The sequence below is a fragment of the Cervus elaphus genome, chromosome 5 (assembly GCF_910594005.1).
Source record: "Cervus elaphus chromosome 5, mCerEla1.1, whole genome shotgun sequence".
Taxonomy (NCBI): Eukaryota; Metazoa; Chordata; class Mammalia; order Artiodactyla; family Cervidae; genus Cervus; species Cervus elaphus.
This window is the reverse complement of record NC_057819.1, coordinates 41,813,559-41,831,745: the sequence shown is the minus strand read 5'-3', so window position 1 is coordinate 41,831,745 and position 18,187 is coordinate 41,813,559. Positions and strand designations below refer to the sequence as shown.

Genomic DNA, 18,187 nt, shown 5'->3' with positions numbered 1-18,187 from the left:
ATCTCTAATGATTTCTAGCTATCAAGTTCCAAGTTATTTAATAATGGTCTTTAATAGTCTTATCTTGCTTATCTTCCTCCTACTTGAAACTCTCCAACTTGAAACATGAACTCTAGTCAAGCCAGTTCACCAAACCTATCTTTGGTTTCGCTTCTATTTCTATCCTCAGGCTATGTCGCCTAGTTGAAATGGTCTCTCCTCTCCACAGACTTTTTTCCCTTGCAGTTGTGAAACAGGCTGAAGCAGGGCTGGCAGAAGCAAATTTCTGGATCACAATGATGAAGGAAACAAAAAGACAGAAGGGCCCCAGATACAATATCATTCCTCAACTTCCACTGGAAAGTTATATTTGTTTCTAAATCTCCCTATTTGTTGCAGGCTGTTCATTCCAATCAGTGTCCAAGGACATAGCTTTGGTGAAGTTTGGGGTGACAATCTGTGTAGAGTATGGAGAACGAGAAGGATTGGCGGGTCAATTGTGTCCTTTCTCTCAGGAGAAAGTTGGTGGCCCAGGAAGATAGTGAGTGGTCCTGAATGAAGCAGATTCATCCACCTGAATGGGTAGATGAAGCAGAAGAGGAATAGAGTATCCAGGATGTCAAGCTAAAATGTGACAAATAAGGAAAGAGCCAAAAAAATAACTTGAAGGTACCAGTGATTGAAGGAGGAAGAGGAGATTAATGAGAAGCCAAGATACAAGTTGAGTCTTATGTAGGCCAAGTATAATCAGTTATATTGTGAAGTTTTAGGATTGGATTCTTAATCCTATCAAGAAGCCATAAAATGACTCCTTGGGATGGACTCTTGACATTCTGCCTCTTCTGACAGGTGAGCCTTTATCAGAATTTAGGCACATTTTGACCCAAAGGCACAAGGAAAGAAGTGTACTGCTTCTCTTTTTAACTCCTGTAGTTGTAATGTACCTGTAAGTAGTCGGTAAATATAAAGTGACAAGTCATGATAAAGATAATGCTGTCTGCAACTTTCCCTAAGGGCAAGAAAAGCTAAGGAGTCAATCAACTTCCTAAACCAGACTATGGTTCTGGTCCTGTTATCACTGTCAGCACTTTATGAAAAAAAAATATAAATAATTCAAATCTAAGTGCCAGATGACAGTTTTAATAAACTAACAATTTTATGGCATGAAAGCCATGTTGTTCACTCATATTACTTGCTATCTAAAATGAAAACAACAACAATAATATACCCAGATGTACACCCTTAAATAGAAATTATGAAACCATTATAATGTCAAAAAAGACCCTTTTCCAAATAAGCAGAAAGTCATGAAAATCAATAAGCCCCAGGCTATCTCCACCCTGGGGATACTGTCTAAGAATCAGATGTTTCATAAATCATGCTGCTTTCTTTATGCTAATCACAGATGGTCCCACCCCTTTCACAGACTCAGAAAAGCCAGAAAATGCCATGAAGACAAATTCACTCAGGTGTAGGTTAAGGCTGCTGTCAGCACAGGCAACTGGATGAAGGCTATTGAAAGGGGTTTTAACTCTCTCACGTGGATCTTGGCAATTATTTTGTGGATTTGACACAAAAAGTAAAGGCAACAAAAGCAAAAATAAGTAACAAGGACAGCATCAAACTAAAAAGCTTCTACACAGCAAAGAAAATCAACAAAACAAAAAGGCAACCTACCAAAAGGGAGAAAATATTTGCAAACCACTTATCTGATAAGGGGTTAATATCCAAAATATATAAAGAACTCATATAATCCAATAGCAAAAAATAAATAAATAAAATGAGTAGAGGACCTGAATAGACATTTTTCCACAGGAGACATAAAAATGACAAAGTACAGGAAAAGTACTCAATATCACTAATTATCAGGGTAATGCAAATCAAAACTACAATGTGGGATATCACTTCAAATCTGTTAGAATAGCTATTCTTAAAAGTTAAGAAACAACAAGAGATGTACAGTAAGGGAACCCAATGCACTGTTGGTGGGAATGTAAGTGGATACAGCCACTGTGGAAAACAGCATCAGAGTTTCTCTAAAAATTAAAAATAGATGGACTTGAAGATGGTTACTTTGACACCATTCAGAAAACTAAGATCATGGCATCTGGTCCCATCACCTCATGGGAAATAGATGGGGAGACAGTGGAAACAGTGTCAGACTTTATTTTTCTGGACTCCAGAATCACTGCAGATGGTGATTGCAGCCATGAAATTAAAAGATGCTTACTCCTTGGAAGGAAAGTTATGACCAACCTAGATAGCATATTAAAAAGCAGAGACATTACTTTGCCAACAAAAGTCCATCTAGTCAAGGCTATAGTTTTTCCAGTGGTCATGTATGGATGTGAGAGTTGGACTGTGAAGAAAGCTGAGTGCCGAAGAATTGATGCTTTTGAACTGTGGTGTTGGAGAAGACTCTTGAGAGTCCCTTGGACTGCAAGGAGATCCAACCAGCCCATCCTAAAGGAGATAAGTGCTAGGTGTTCATTGGAAGGACTGATGCTGAAGCTGAAACTCCAATACTTTGGCCACCTCATGCGAAGAGTTGACTGATTGGAAAAGACCGTGATGCTGGGAGGGATTGGGGGCAGGAGAAGAAGGGGATGACAGAGGATGAGATGGCTGGATGGCATCACCGACTCGATGGGCATGAGTCTGAGTAAACTCCAGGAGTTTGTGATGGACAGGGAGGTCTGGCATGCTGCGATTCAAGGGGTCGCAAAGAGTCGGACATGACTGAGTGACTGAACTGACTGAACTGACTGACTTTGACACCCTAGTCTGCCACCTTCCCGACCAGTTGGCTTTCCAAATAAACTTGTATTCCTTGCCTCAACAACAACAACAACAAATAGATGGACTTCCCTGGTGGTCCAGTAGCTAAGACTTCATGCTCCCAATGCAGGGGGCCTGGATTAGATCCCTGGTCAGGGAACTAGATCCCACATGCCAGAACTAATAATCTGCATGCCACAGGTGAAGATCCTGCAAGCCACAATGAAGATAGAAGATCCCGTTGCCACAACTAAGACCTGGTGCAGCCAAATAAATTAATTAAATTAAATAATTTTTTTTAAAAAGTAGAACTACCACATGATACACCAATCCTACTTCTGGATACATAGTCAAGGAAAATAAAAACACTAATTCAAAAAGACATATCACCCCTATGTTCACTGCAGCATTATTCGTAATAGTCAAGACATGGAAACAACCTGAGTGTCCATCAATGGATAAGTGCATAAAGAAGATACGGTACATAGACAATGGAATATTATTCAAATTTGAGAAAAAATAAAAACTGCCCTTTGTGACAACATGAATGGACTTTGAGGACATTATACTAAGTGAAATAAGTCAGAAAAAGACAAATACTACATGGTTATCACTTTTTTTTCCATGTGGCATCAAGGGAAAAAAAGTCAAACTCATAGAAACAAAGCGTATAAAAGTGGTTGCCAGAAAAGTGGCTCGGGGTGAGGGTGTTTGAAATAGGGAGAAGTTGGAAAAAGGGTATAAACTTTCAGGTATAAGATGAATAAGGTCTGAGGATCTAGTATAAAACATGGTAGCTAAAGTTCCTAATATACTGTATTATATAATCGATATCCGATTCAATGTTCTCACACACACACAGAAAAAAGATGAATATGTGAGGTGATGGATGTGCTAACTAACTTCATGGTGGGAATCCCTTCACAACATCTATGTTTATCAAATCATCATGATGTATACTTTAAACATTCTATAGGGACTTTCCTGGTGGTCCAGTGGCTAAGACTGTGCTCCTAATGCTGGAGTCCTGGGTTCAATCCCTGGTCACGGAACTAGATCCCACAAGTCATAGATAAATATCTGGCATGCCACAACTAAGTCCTGGCACAGTCAAATGAATAGATTAATATTTTTTTAATTTTTTAATTAAAAAAATCTTATAATTTTATTTGTCAATTGTACACCAATAAAGTTGGGGAAAAAAAGAAAAGAGGTTTAAGCTCTCTAGGGAACCCTCTAACACTGAGTCTCTACTTCTGAGAACACTATGAAAGCTCAGCTGAAAAGAAACAAACACAGCAACATCAAGTATTAGGGATATCAATAATACAGCGGATAAGAGATACTGCTGAAGGGGGTGGTTTTCCCACACTGTGACTGACTGGAGGGGGGAAGGTATGGGGAAGGGGATCATAATACTATTGAGAAGACAGAGAACAAGGCCCAACAGTGAGAACAATGATGTTCACTTGGGTTCTACCTGAGAGTAAGACCTTGTACCCAACTCCACATTATAAAGGATTTCCTAGTCCGTCTGTATTCCTATGCAACTCAAAGGAACAATTCTGTCATGACATTTGAATGTTTCCTGAGTTCTTAGACTGAGGTCCAGGTTTTTTCTTGGTTTAATGCCAGTTTCCCCATTTCTTTATGCCAGGCTCTGTGCTGTTTTGTAATTTACACAATAAAATGCTGTCTGTTCAAAGGGGAAGATCATTAGAGGGTTTGCAGAAGCCCCTCACATGCTCCATTCATTTTTAATGGGGCACTTGACATCCTGCAAAGTTCACACACATGACGAAGAGATTGCACAGCGTGAACTGGAAGAAAATCCACTATTCCTCCAGGAGGATGCTGATAACATGAGGTGACTAGTACATGGCATGTTTTATAGGACGGCTCTGTAAATGGTCATGCCCTTCAGCACAAAATGAATTAAAACATAATCATAATCCCAGTACCACAGTTACCACTGGGTGGCATTCTTTATGATTAAATATATATCACATTGTTTCCTGGCCTACTAGGGTAAAAACTGCTAAATTCAGATTGCCAATTTACTTTAAGTTTTAAAAATAAAAATGATGTGCCAAAAAACTGTTTTTCAATTAACACTTTATTTTCAGTTACAAATCAAGTCATCATGACGAATGTTGAGGAGGTATCCAGAGATCTTCTCAACACTATAATTTCATGATGTTGAATATTGTTCAAAATAAACAAGACATTTGGTAAATATTTTTAAATTTTTCTTTATGGTTTCAATTTACTCTCAAAGAATCTAAGACATAAACAGTCAGATTTATAAAAAAGATAAATTGGAGAAAGGATGTTATTTACACTTTCTTCAAGATTCACCACAGGATTCCTTTATAGCAAACCCCTGTGGTAAAATGACAGCTCCCAGGTTGGTTCCTGCTACTGTGTGCTTTGGATAATTTTCTTCTGCCAACATTCAGAGGGATCAAAGAGAAGTGTTTTATTTCTCTTTCAGTGAGTGAACTATTCCCAGCCTCCTCTTTCTGCCAAGCTCCACATTTAAGATCATACCCAAGAGCATGATGCAAGTCGGCTACCAAACTTTGCATACTGTTTGAGGAAGGGTACCCATTGTTATTTCTCCACAACTTTAATTCTTCTTTTCTCAGTTTTAGGTAAAAACCTTTCACCAGCATTTGGAGACCTTATGGCAAGAGTCTCTTGTGGTCCTGGGCACTTATACCTCATGGAAAGAAAATGGGTACTGGTGTCCGAATCCCAGTTCTGACTCCACAACTCAGTAGCCAAGTCAGTGTAATATTCCAAAGCTCCCATTTTCCCATCAATATTGGGCATAATAATACCTAGTTGATTGGAGAATAATAGGATAAGTTAAGTGTTAATAAAGCATCTAGGCCTAGGCCTGTTACATAACAGGTGCTTAACCAAAGGGAGTTTTCGAAATGACAGCTATTATCCTAAGTACTTTGTCTTGTCTTTCTCTATAACTGTTTTTTTCCCCTGTCTGTTTTTAATGTTTCTCCAGTAGGTTCTCAGTTGAGTTTCTTCCCCTTAACTTGCACCCTGCCCCATAAACTCCTCTTACTCTTACTCTTCCTCCTCAACCAGTGGATCAGCATTCCCATCACTCTCAACAGGAACTATCATGCCTTTCTCCTTAACCCCTCCTTAATCTGAAGTCTGACAATATTTCCACGGAATAGTGATGCATCTGCATGTTATCATAGTACATTTCCTCTGGATCTAGTCAAGTTAAACCCTAACACTAACCCCTAACCCTAATCCACAGTGACTTTTAGGGAATGGAGACTGAAAAACCTCCTCTGTACATTTTAAATAGGATTTGATTAATAATACTTTAGTGTACAGACAACTTTCTGGTTCAAGTCCGTGGTTCTTGAGAAGTGAGGTTCCCAGGTTTAAAAAGAAGTTCTCTGTGGGACTTCCCTGGCTGGTCCAGGGGCCAAGACTCCAAGCTCAAAATCCAGGGAGGAACTAGATCACCCATGCTGCAACTAAGAGTTTGCATGCCACAACTAAAGATCCCACATGCGGCAATGAAGATCAAAAATCCCACAACGAAGGCGCAGACAAATAAATAAATAAATAGAAGTTCTATGCCATATTGGGGCTTCCCTGATAGCTCAGTTGGTAAAGAATCCACCTGCAATGCAGGAGACCCTGGTTCGAATCCTGGGTCAGGAAGATATGCTGGAGAAGGGAGTGGGTAGCCTATCCCTTTGTCCAAGTACTGAGCCTGGATAGGAAAGGAAATAGGAATAAAGGTACCTAGAATGTAGTGGGTGTCTATTAGTCCAAGGTTCTGTGCTAAGTATTTCACTACTATTACATTATTTAATCTTCATAACTACCCTCATAAAATGAGTATTGTTTCTTTGTGATGAAAAAACTGACATTCCAAGAGGTCAAGTGACTTGCCAAAGGCATAAAGTTAGTAAGTGGCAGAGTCAATATAAAGCTAAGACTGCCTCACTGTTAATGGTACACAGAGCTCTATAAAATGTAAAACACAGTAAAATATGCCCTTCTTGTTGGCTTAATATTTTACCTAGTACTTGGGCTCATTAGAGGTGAAAGACCCTCATATACATGGCAGTAAGAGAACTCTGACCCCTTCAGTACCTGGGTAGTTGCAATACTCTCAAGTTGCAGAAAGTCTTAAGGACCAGTCCAACCCATTTTTCAAGGTTTCCAGAGAGCCACTAATTGCCTAGTGAAAAATCTTTTGACTCGGCTCTCACAATCACATGGAAAGTACTAATTCTGTTGACCACAAGTTAAACTTCCTTTCCAAAAGCTGTGTATGAACAAAGGTATAGAAAGACTTTGACCTCTTCCATTCTGAGATGAACAAGCCAGGTCAGGCCAGCCAGGTAAGGCCCAGAACTACAGCCTTAACCAGGAACTATAACATGATCGGGAGCTCAAATTCCACTGCAAATATAACCCCAGGTTATTGAAAATTATATTTACCAGGCCTCCTCTTGGGGAATATACTGAATGTGTCTGAAAGCAATGCCTTAAATGCTGCTGGAGGTGAGAGAAAGAGATTGACATGGGCTATGACAAAGTCATGAGAGACAAGCCCTCAACTGTGTTCTAATGAGATGAGATTGGGATGACTAGCAGACTTGTTTTGTAGGGTGAGGTTTGCATATTTGAATCCAGAACTAGAAAGTCCAGGAGAGGCTGAGTCCCACCACCCAGCATTCATTCATTCACTCAATACAAATACACTGAATGATCTCTATAGGCTGTGTTCTGTTCGTGGTGCCGGGGATAAACCAAAGAACAAAAAGACAAACAAAAAGACCTGTCTTTCTGCTAACTAAATATTAAAAAGTACTTAAAGGCATCTCATGCCAGCATGTGGCCAATAAAGCCAACACAGAACCCCTTCATCTTACAGACTAAAAATGACTGACATAATATAACAAACAATGTTTTTAACATAGCTGAGATTCAAAGAAAGGATACCCCAAGTATCAGAAATAAAAAAGAAACATAAAGTTGAAGTAGTAACAGTGGCCCAGAGAAGGGACTGGACTAAAAACTAGAGACCTCAGTCCATTAAGTGCTAGGATATTAGCTGTGATAGGTGTCAGGAGATATGGCCTTGGGCTCATATGAGACAGAAAGTTAGAACTGAAATTCTGAACTAAAGCTGGTACTCACAAAGTTTAATGCCCAAAGTGAAAGGGTCTAAAAATGTCTGTTTTTCAGCATCAGAGAAGTGACAAAGAACACAAAAGAGGGTTTCTATTCCCAGAATATTTGGGTGAAAAATAAAAAACACAGATTTGTGCCATGTCCAGTTTAGAAGTTCTCATTTACATTGAGAAAATGAACATAAAAACCGGTCCCAGACTGGCACGTGTCAAAAAAAAAAATCAAAACCATCCTCTAGGGCAAGCAAGACTTTATAGAAAAAACCACTGCAGCTGAAGATGAGCTCACAAAGCATATACAGAAATAATCTACCTTGGGAAAGAGTGAGCAGACAAAAGAGTTTTGGAGGATTAGCACACCCAAATAGTTGAGATAGTAAAATAATCTGGTATAGCCTATTTTAAAAAGAATGTCTAAAAAGATTAAGAAGAAAAAAATAATTGAAACTAGAAGAAAAGAACTAGATACAATGGGAAAAAAATTAAGCCTATCTGTTGCTGTGCCAAATTATTAACCCACTGTGAATACCACAGTATTTATCAAAGTATTAAGTTACCTTGAGTGTCCTGATTCAAATCCTGCTTTCATTTTATGATTCTGTAATTCTTTATCACATTCAGAGAACAAGCATTTACCAACACAAGGACCAGAATTAAAAGAATAATTTTATTAGTGTTTCAAGAACTTCTCAATTCTATGTACCCATCTTTCCTTTGAATATGGGGGAACAAAGGAACAAAGACATCTACTGAGTTTACCTGTTGTATTAATCGGGATAAAGGCTAAGCTTTTGTAACAAGGAGATCCCAAAACACTGAAGTTTAGAGAAGATGGACATTTATTTCTCTCCCAAGTAATTGGCAGAGTATCTCTGGCTACAGGTTCCTTTTATCTTATTTCTCCACCATCCTATAGGGCTGAAGGGGAGCAGATTTGCCACCCCAAAATATGCTTCCTTGGCATATTCATTATTTCAAGCTGGTTATTTTTTTAAAAACTTGAGATGTGACAGAAGCTCTGAAAATTGAGTACAAGTTAGTCTTTTGTAAAACAAAATTACATTCACAAGGGAAATCTCCATTTGTAAAAGTGTCTCCCACTCTTACCAAAAAGAATGACTCTAAGTAAGAAATTTTTAACAATGGAAAAGGTAACAAATCTGCATAACAACCTTTTTTTACTGTGCTTGTCCAGGTAACCATTGATTCCCCACTCCCCAGATCTTCTTTGGTCTTTAGCTGAAGAGGTGTTTTTTAAGGCAATGACTTCAGCCGTTTCACTGAGTTACTCAGTTTTCCTGGGCATCTCCCATGTATACAGGAAGTATGTGACAGTTACATGTCTAAACCTTTGTTTTTCTATTAATCTGTCCTATATCAATTCAATTTTAAAGCAGAATCTAGAACCAAAGAACCTAGAAAGAAAGAAGGGGATTTTTTTCCACCTGAATAGGGCATTTTACCTTATCTGCATGGTCAAGTTGTTAAAGGAAACACTGAAACCACTCACCCTGGCCAGGCAAGACGGTGGTCAGTTGCATGAGCTATCTTACAACAGGAAGTCCTGGTAAGGAAGGTGGAACTAATAAGCCTCCCCCAATAGGAAGACTTCAGGAACGGTCAAAAGAGAGAGAAGATACCAGTCCATATGTCCTACCAACCTCCCAGAATCCTTCTCACTGGAATTCATCCTGGCTGAGCAATGTCTGCACCACAGAAGGACACTGAGTCAGAATGATTGGTCAGAGACAATCCAGAAACTAACCTCATCACCATAAAACCCAAGACTGCAAGTCATGTGGCAGAGCAGTTCTCCTGGGTTCCATTACCCTGCTGCTCTATTCCTGGACACCCTTTCCCAGTAAAGTCTCTTGCTCTGTCAGCATGTGTCTCCTCAGACAATTCATTTTGAAGTGTTAGACAAGAGCCCCCTCTTGGACTCTGAAAGGGGTCTCCCTTCCTGAAACAAAATCTGAGTCATGAAAAAGTCCTGTTTCACTTAAGGGACAAGGGACTGGATCAAATGGGATCACTGGCCTACTGTTCTAAAGCAAAGTTCTAGAAATGGCATACATCACTTCCACTCTCATCACTTGGGCCAACTTCAGTGACTCGACCTCATCCAACCACAAGGGTACCTGGGAAATATAGTTTCTAACCAAGTGACCATGTATCCAGCTAAAACTCTATCACTATGGAAGAAGCGAGAAGTGGATTGAGAAGTGAGGGTTATCTAGCAGTGTGTCACAGGTATAATTAACAGCTATTGGGGGGTGAGGTGATTAGCTAAACTTTTCTCATTTTTATTTATTTTGGCCAACCAGGGATTGATCCTTGGCAGTGAAAGCACTGAGTCTTAACCACTGGACCACCAGGGAATTTCCACTTTTTTTCATTTTTAAAATATGTTTCAGCCTATCAGTCAGTCACAACTATTTGTCAAAGTCCTGCTATTAGTTTATCACTACAAGTAGCAGAAACAAAAAGAGGTGACAATTGAAGGGTAGCAGAATAGGCCATCCCTAAATATTCCTCTTTGGCTTAAATATTATTTTAACCTGATTATTTTTTAGAAAAAAAATGTACATAGAAGAATTTCTAAACATGTAGAATTTACTCTTTTGTAAGGGAAACCTCTACTTGTCAGGGTACTTCCCTCTCTGTACCAGAAAGAGAAGGATGACTCTAGAAACTTGTGACTCTAGTCACAAGAAAACTCTTAGCAATGGAGAAGGACACTTAATTCTGTATAACAACCTTACCCTTGTTTATCTTACTTTTCCTGATAACTTCCCATAACTGACCTCCCTACTCCCTAACAGCTTTCTTTTGTCTTCAGCTGGTGATGATATATCAGGTGGTGACTTGGGCCATTTCAGAGAGATTTACTCAGTTTTCCTGGCCATCTCCCAGGTATACATGAGGTATACACGTTATTAAGTTTCTGTCTGGTTTTCTCTTGTTAATCTGTTTTTTATTACAGGGAGGTCTCAGTCAAGAACAACAAAGGATAAAGGGAAAAGTATCTGAAAGTTACCACTTAACCTTGTTGCTCTCTCTCTGCCTGCAAAACAGACTGCCATCCATTTCTATTGGTTCTACCAAGAAATACTTATTGCTCTTCTTGCCTCTTTTCTAGCTCAGTTTCTCATTCTTGCAAGGATTCTTGAACAGATCTTAAAGAGTTTCCTTTCTTTCTTGCCTCCGAACTATCTAAACTCTTCCTGAGTGATATTTCTAAAACACAGATCTAGGGACTTCCCTGGTGGTCTAGAGGTTAAGACTCTGTGCTCCTAATGCAGGGGGCCCAGATTCAATCCCTGGTCAGGGAACAAGATCCCACAGCCACAATGAAGATTCCATGAGCCACAACCAAAGCCCAGTGCAGCCACATAAATAGATAAATATTAAAAACTGAATCAATAAACACAAATTTATTTTTCTATCTACCAACCTACCTATTTGTTTTATCCATCTGGTGTCTGCTTTGTGGCAGACACTGTCCTAGGTGTTGGGATTCAGCAGCGAACAACAGATTCAGATGGCCTCATGATGGGCACATTTTCATAGGCGAAGACAAAGCATAAATGATAAACAAAACAATGAGCACATTGTAAAGTATGTTAGAAGGTGATATATACCAAGGAAAAGAGAAATGTAGAGCAGAGTAAGAGCAACTGAGAGTGTTAAAGGTGGGAGTAGGATGGTTGGCCAGGACTCAAACTGACTGAGAAGAATGTTCATTAAATGAGAAGGTAACATTTAAACCAATACTGAAGAAAGTGAGAGAGTTAGCTGTGAAGATCCAAGCAAAGAGAATTTTGAGAAGAGGGACAGCTGAATTGCAAAGACCTGTGGTGGGAGCCCTCCTGGAAGGTTCAAGAAACAGAAAGGAGGCCAGTGAGGCTGCAGAAAAATGAATGCGTATAGATAGAGATGGGATCAGAGAGGGTTGTAAGGACTTTGGTGTTCACTTTGAATCATATTCGAAGCCACTGGAGACTTTTGAGCAAAAGAGTGACATGATCTGACTTAAATTTTTTAAAGGGTCATTCTGATTGTGGTATTGAGAGTAGATCATTGAGGGAGGGTGAGGGAAGGAAGAGTGGAAGCAGCGAGACCAATGAGAACGCTATTGCAATATGGCAGGTGAGAGATGATTCTACAAGAGTAATAATAGTGAAAGGCTCTGAATATATTTTGAAAGCAAAGCCCACAGGATATGATGTAAGATACGAAAGTAAGAAAGATGTAAGATATGAAAGGATGACATCATGGCATCTGAGGCTAAGCAAATGGAAGGGTTCATGCATGCATGCTCAGTCACCCAGTTGTGTCTGACCCTTTGCAACCCCATGGACTGTAGCCCGCCAGGCTCTGTCCATGGGATTCTCCAGGTAAGAATACTGGAGTGGGTTGCCATTTCCTTTTCCAGGGAAATGGAAGGATGGAGATGCCATTAACTGAGATGAAGAAGACTAAGGGAGGGGTTACATGACGTTTTGAGGGATAGATCAGGAATTTGATTTTAGAATAATAAATTTGAGATGTCTATTTGACATCAAAGTGAGGATGCCAAGTAAGCCACTGGTTGTATAAGCTTGGAGTTCAGGCAAGAGGTCTGGCCTAGAGACACAATAGGTGTACATGCGTAAATACAATAAAGCCAATAGGTGTATATGCGTATATACTGCTACAAGTATTTTACATTTGCTAACTCATTTAGACCTCACAACAATCCCAAGAGGTAGTAGGAAATATCATCACTGTTACCAAATTCAGATCCAGCTACTCACCACTCAAAAATCAATACTAGTTGTTGGTAGAAAGGAAAGTTGCTCTTAATCATAAGGTTGGCAATCTGGGGAAAAGGTTGGATTCACTGTCCCCCCAAAACCACCTCCAGAGATTCTTCTCAGTCATGAAATTTTTTTTAAAGAGTAAAAGGGAAGTAGTCTCAGTTAATCATTGAGATAGGGGGTCAGAGTCATAGCCATCCTCCACTGCATGCAGGTTTGTCGACTTCTTATGATCTTTCCTTAGATGTCAGCTTGTTCACACAGTTTGTTCAAGAGATTACTGAAGTTGAAGCTAGGGAGGAGATCTGGTCATCTATAAATTACTTATTCTTTATTTCTACTTCTTTGATCTATAGAAAGAACCAACAGGTTAGGCAAGGTAATGCACGAATGAAAGATCTGAAAGGTGTGCTAGGGCCAGAGATGAGTAGAGCATCTTTCCTGCCCAAAGCTACTCACAGATCCCCATTCCATTTCTACGGGATCATGGGCGAAGGTTCATCTTCTGTAACTTCATGCTGATATAGGGCATTGTATTCTTAGAGTGGAAGATGTCAACGTGGGTTTGTGGCATCTCTTTGCTGACAGTTGTAGTTGCCCATTTACATAAACGGGTGGAACAAGCTACAATTATTCTGATGCCCACAAAGATATAGATTGTTATGAGCTATAGGTTTATCTCATTCTCTAAGGCCAGTTCTTGGAATTGTGCTAGCCATAGATTCAGTACTGCTCAAGATGTAGCAGCTTTTATCATAGCTACAGTCTGGTCAATATGTAGTTAACTTTTTCCTTCTGGTGGCAATTAAAATATCTCTAAAATAACTCAGGCACGCGCATCAAACACGGAGTCTGTGACTCTATTATCCTAATCATTAGCTGCTTGAGCCTGCACTTTTGTGACTCAGAGAGGCCTGGAAGACTTCAGCTTTTCAATAAAACAGGGGAGGCAGGGGACATGGAAGGGCTTTTGTGCTTGTGGGGGCAGGGAGGATGGCCTGCAGAGTTCTGCTTAGTTCCATCTCTTATTTCACAGGCTGGGTAACTGAGGCATTAGAGATTAAGTAACTGAGCTCACAAAGGCAGTCTGTGGATGAGCCATGATTTTAATTCAGGCATGGAAGTATCACAAGCCATGCTTTGAGCCACAGCGATATAGTGTAGGTAATAAATTTGAGTCTTCAGTTATGAAGGAAATTCAAAGCTTTGGGTCAACATGAGATTACCAAGAGAATATGATATCAAAAAGATGGTCTGAGAATCTGGTTAATAATAAATGGGCTGGGATGGAGGGGAGTGGGTAGGAGCATCAATGAAATAAAATTGGATCTGAGTAGGTAACTATGAAGCTGCAAAATGGGCACATGGAGGTTCATTATACTTCACCATTTTGTGTATGAGTGAAAATTTCCATAATAAAAGCTGAAAACAATGACAGAGAGAGGAGGAATCATCAAAGGAGACCAAGAAGAAGTGACAATGAGGCAGGAAGTAAACCAGGAGTGTGGCATCCTGCCCGACTGCCTATTGCTGTATAAAAACCACCCCAAAACTTTATAACTTAACCAAACAATAATCATTTAATGTGCTCAGAATTTGCAACTTGGGCAGGGCTCAGTGGGAACCTATCATCTCTGCTAGAGATGTGTCAGCTGTTGGCTGGGATGACCCTCCTGGGCCTGAGGACCCATCTCTGAGGTGGCTCACTCACATGACTGGTAAGTTGCTATGTCAGCTGGAAGCTCAGTCGGCCCAGTCCTGTCTTTACCTAGGGTCAATCCCCAGATTTACTAAAGATTAAAGTACTCCAGTGCAAATGAGAATTACTTGAAACTTCTTCAAGCATGTGCCTTACTCTCAACTGACAAATGACACTTCAGAGGTCGTTGAGGAAGATTCCACTGATGCTGGGATTGTTTTCTTTATAACAATTACAGGAAACAAGGAGGACACATTTGTTATCTAGGTCTCTGTAAATGCCAGGAGAGCGCCTGGATTTTACAGTAAGAGATTCTGAATTTTGTGCGTACCCTTTGGCACAGCTCCTCCTTGGAACTTCTCCTTTGTAAAATACTTTAAATATAGCAAAAACTAATGTTTCCTTAATCTCCTTATTCATAATTCAAAATAGTTCTGCTCATGCGTTTTTAGAAGTTCTTTTTGTTTTTTTTTAACCATGGGTGGGCCAGCTGGTTGCTCCTCATCAGCATTCCAGGGAAGTGACTGCCAATAAAGCCCATCAGAGTTCACTTGAGGGTTTTAACACTGAGACCTGATTTCTGAAATGCTTTGACCCTTCAAATCAGGTGAGAGGTTGGAGTGCCAGGGCCGCATCTCTCCCCAAGTACACCTAGAACTTAGAGAATGGGAGGGGTGGCCGATCCTGAGACAAGTGGTCACCTTACCTGCCACTGAATATACACCACTGGGACTGCTGGGCTGTTGCCCAGCAGGAACCAAGGGTGAAACAATTTTTTAAATGCATGGGGAGGACTGAAAGACAAGTTTTGTTTTTACTTCATTTCTGCTAACTTGAATATATAAGGGGTATCTGAAACTAGCAGGTGTGAACTAGTACATGTTCTGATCACGGTGCAGTATTTCTGCAGGTTGTCTTTGCCTGTATTTTATTATCTGAGAACAGATTTAAACAAGCCAGTTTTTCCTCTGTGGTGAAGTCTCCAAGGGCATCATTCTCAACAACAGGCACCCATCACTGACCCATGTCCTTGGCCAGGAGTTGAAGTATTTCTCAAACACTCAAGGAATTGACACAATTCTCCTCTGTGCATGCTAAGTCACTTCAGTTCTGTCCGACTCTGTGTAACCGTAGCCCACAAGGCTTCTTTGTCCATGGGATTCTCTAGGCAAGAATACTGGAGTGGGTTGCCATTTCCTTCTCCAGGGGATCTTCCCAACCTAGGGATCAAACCTAGGCCTCCTACATGGCAGGCAGATTCTTTACCATCTGAAATACCAGGAAAGCCTATAAAGGGAATGTTAGTTTCACTCAGCCATGTTTGACTCTTACAACCTCATGGACTGTAGCCCACCAGGTTCCTCTGTCCATGGGATTTCCCTGGCAAGAATACTGGAGTGGGTAGCCATTTTCTACTCCAGGAGATCTTCCTGACCCAGGGATCGAACCTGAGTCTTCTGCATTGCAGGCAGATTCTTTAGTGTCTGAGCCACCAGGGAAACTCTACCTCTCTAAAGTCTCAGGAGAAAGTATTAACCCTTTCACTCTCTGCTTTCCACTAGTGTAACTTGGTCAAATCACAGTAAGTTAATGAAGCATCTGGAAAGAAAGCTCTACTTCTTTATCAATATACAAACACATGTTGAACTCTTTTGTCCCTTCACCTCTCCTCATCACCTGTTAGTGCTCACCATCTTCTCCTAGGAGGTCCTTATCTCCTGATTCTCCTCTACATCTCAGAGTTCCTCTACCTTCCTTACTTTGATTCTGTACCCAACCCCAATGTGTTCGCTTTTTTCCCCATACCATGCAATTCTGTGACACTGTGCTTCCTACAATACAACTCAATTCTGACACTATCTGCTTGGACATAGCCCCAGATTCCACAAGTTTAGGACTTGGTCCTACAAGACTGCCCCAGATCCAAACTTCAGATGCCAATCACAAGTCCAATTTGTCACTCGTGCTTCTCACTCATCAGCTATAAATCAGAATTTCCAAAAACCCTTTCCTTGGGTTCAATTAATTTGCTAGAAAAGCTCACAGAACTCAACAGAAACATTGCACTTACTAGATTATCAGTTTATTATAAAAGGATATAACTAAGGAATGTCAGGTGAAAGAGATGCATAGGCAAGGTATGGAAAAGGACACGGAGCTTCCGTGCTCTCTGAGAGCACCACTCTTCCTGAACTTCCAGGTGTTCATCAACCTGAAGCTCTCCCAACCTGGTCCTTTTTGGGGGTTCATGGAAGTTTCAGTACAGAGGCATGATTGATTAAATCATTGGTCGTTGGTGACTGAACTCGATCTTCAAACCCTCTCCCCTCCTTGGAGGCCAGGGGCTGGGGGTTGGGGAGGAGGAGGTAGGACTGAAAGTTCCAACACTCTAATCACATGATTTGTTCTCCTAGCAGGCGGTTCCCCTCCTTAGGTTCCTGCAGGAACTTTCTAAAAGTCACTCGTTAATAACATAACAAGATACCTTCACTGCTCTCATCACTTGGAAAATTCCAAGGATTTTAGGAGCTAGGTGCCAGAAACAGGACAAAGACCAAATATATATTTCTTATTATAAATCACAACATCACACTTACAGTTCTCAGACTCTTCTTCAGCTTCTCACACCTTCTCCCCATCAGCCTTACTATTGCTGTGGGACTAGTGGCTGTGGTAATAACAATAGATAGAGAAACAGCACCAATGTCAATGTCAGCAACAAGAGCAGTTAGTAATGGCACGGCAGTGTTGTTAACTTCGATTACTGTAGTAGCCTTCTAAAACTACTCCCAAACCTCAATCTTGCCCCTTATTACATTCTTCACATTACTGCTAATATAATTCTTCCAAAATAAACATTCAATCATATCACACCCTTTCAATTTTCTAATGGCCCCAGTGACCTTGGGAATAAAATATAAATTCTTAACACGGTCTAAAAGGCCTGTCACCACCTAGCCCTGTCTACATCAGCCCCTACAATATGCCCTTTGCCACAGCCACCCCAAACAATTTGCATTTAACCACCGAAGGTATGCTGTTTCTCACCTCTGTTCCTGGAATGCCCTTCTCTTCTCCTGCTGGACCACCAACCCAACTGATTCTTATTTATCCTTCCCAAAACAGTAAAGTGTCCTCTCTAGGAAGATAACCTCAAGCCTCCAGGCTACATCAAACATCACATTATAATTATTATTATTATTTTGCTCTTTGTTAATTTATTCTGACCCCTCTTTCCTGTGTGCCCAGTAGCTGACTCATAAGCATGTTAGAGATACTCAAGAAAAGGTTGAATGAATGAATGAGGGAATTTTGGCTCAATTATAGATTAATACATACACTGCTCTTCTGTTCCCAGTTACAACTTGCCCTATCCCCTCAGGGTGCTCATAGTCTAGCAAGGGATACAGAAATGTGAGTAGAAACCTATTATCATAATTTTAGAGGATTCATGGACCCCCTGAGGCTCACCCAGGAACCCATGTTAACAACCAATTAGATAATGATGAAATGGACACACAGGATAAATGAGATCAACATCATTTGGTGACACATAGTGTCAGAGTTTTGTCAGAGCATTAGCTTTATAAAATAAAGAGCAAGGTCACCAGGCTGACAGTAATCCACCAAGAAGCACCTTGGAGAAAGGTCTCTCAACCAGTTTTGAATCCACCTAGTTGAGGGCAAGGCAAAGTACCTGATAAAAATGCTTTGTCATAATTCTTTGCTTTTCTTAGATCTAC

General features: G+C 40.4%; 1 long non-coding RNA gene and 1 other non-coding gene across 2 annotated transcripts in view; both read left to right on the top strand.

The window, feature by feature from the left end:
• Positions 1 to 18,187, top strand: part of LOC122694113 — a 44,746-nt gene that overhangs the window by 10,217 nt on the left and 16,342 nt on the right. The gene's annotated exons all lie outside the window — the stretch shown is intronic.
• Positions 11,206 to 11,278, top strand: TRNAR-CCU. Its single transcript has one exon. It is a non-coding gene; the product is annotated as a tRNA-Arg (tRNA).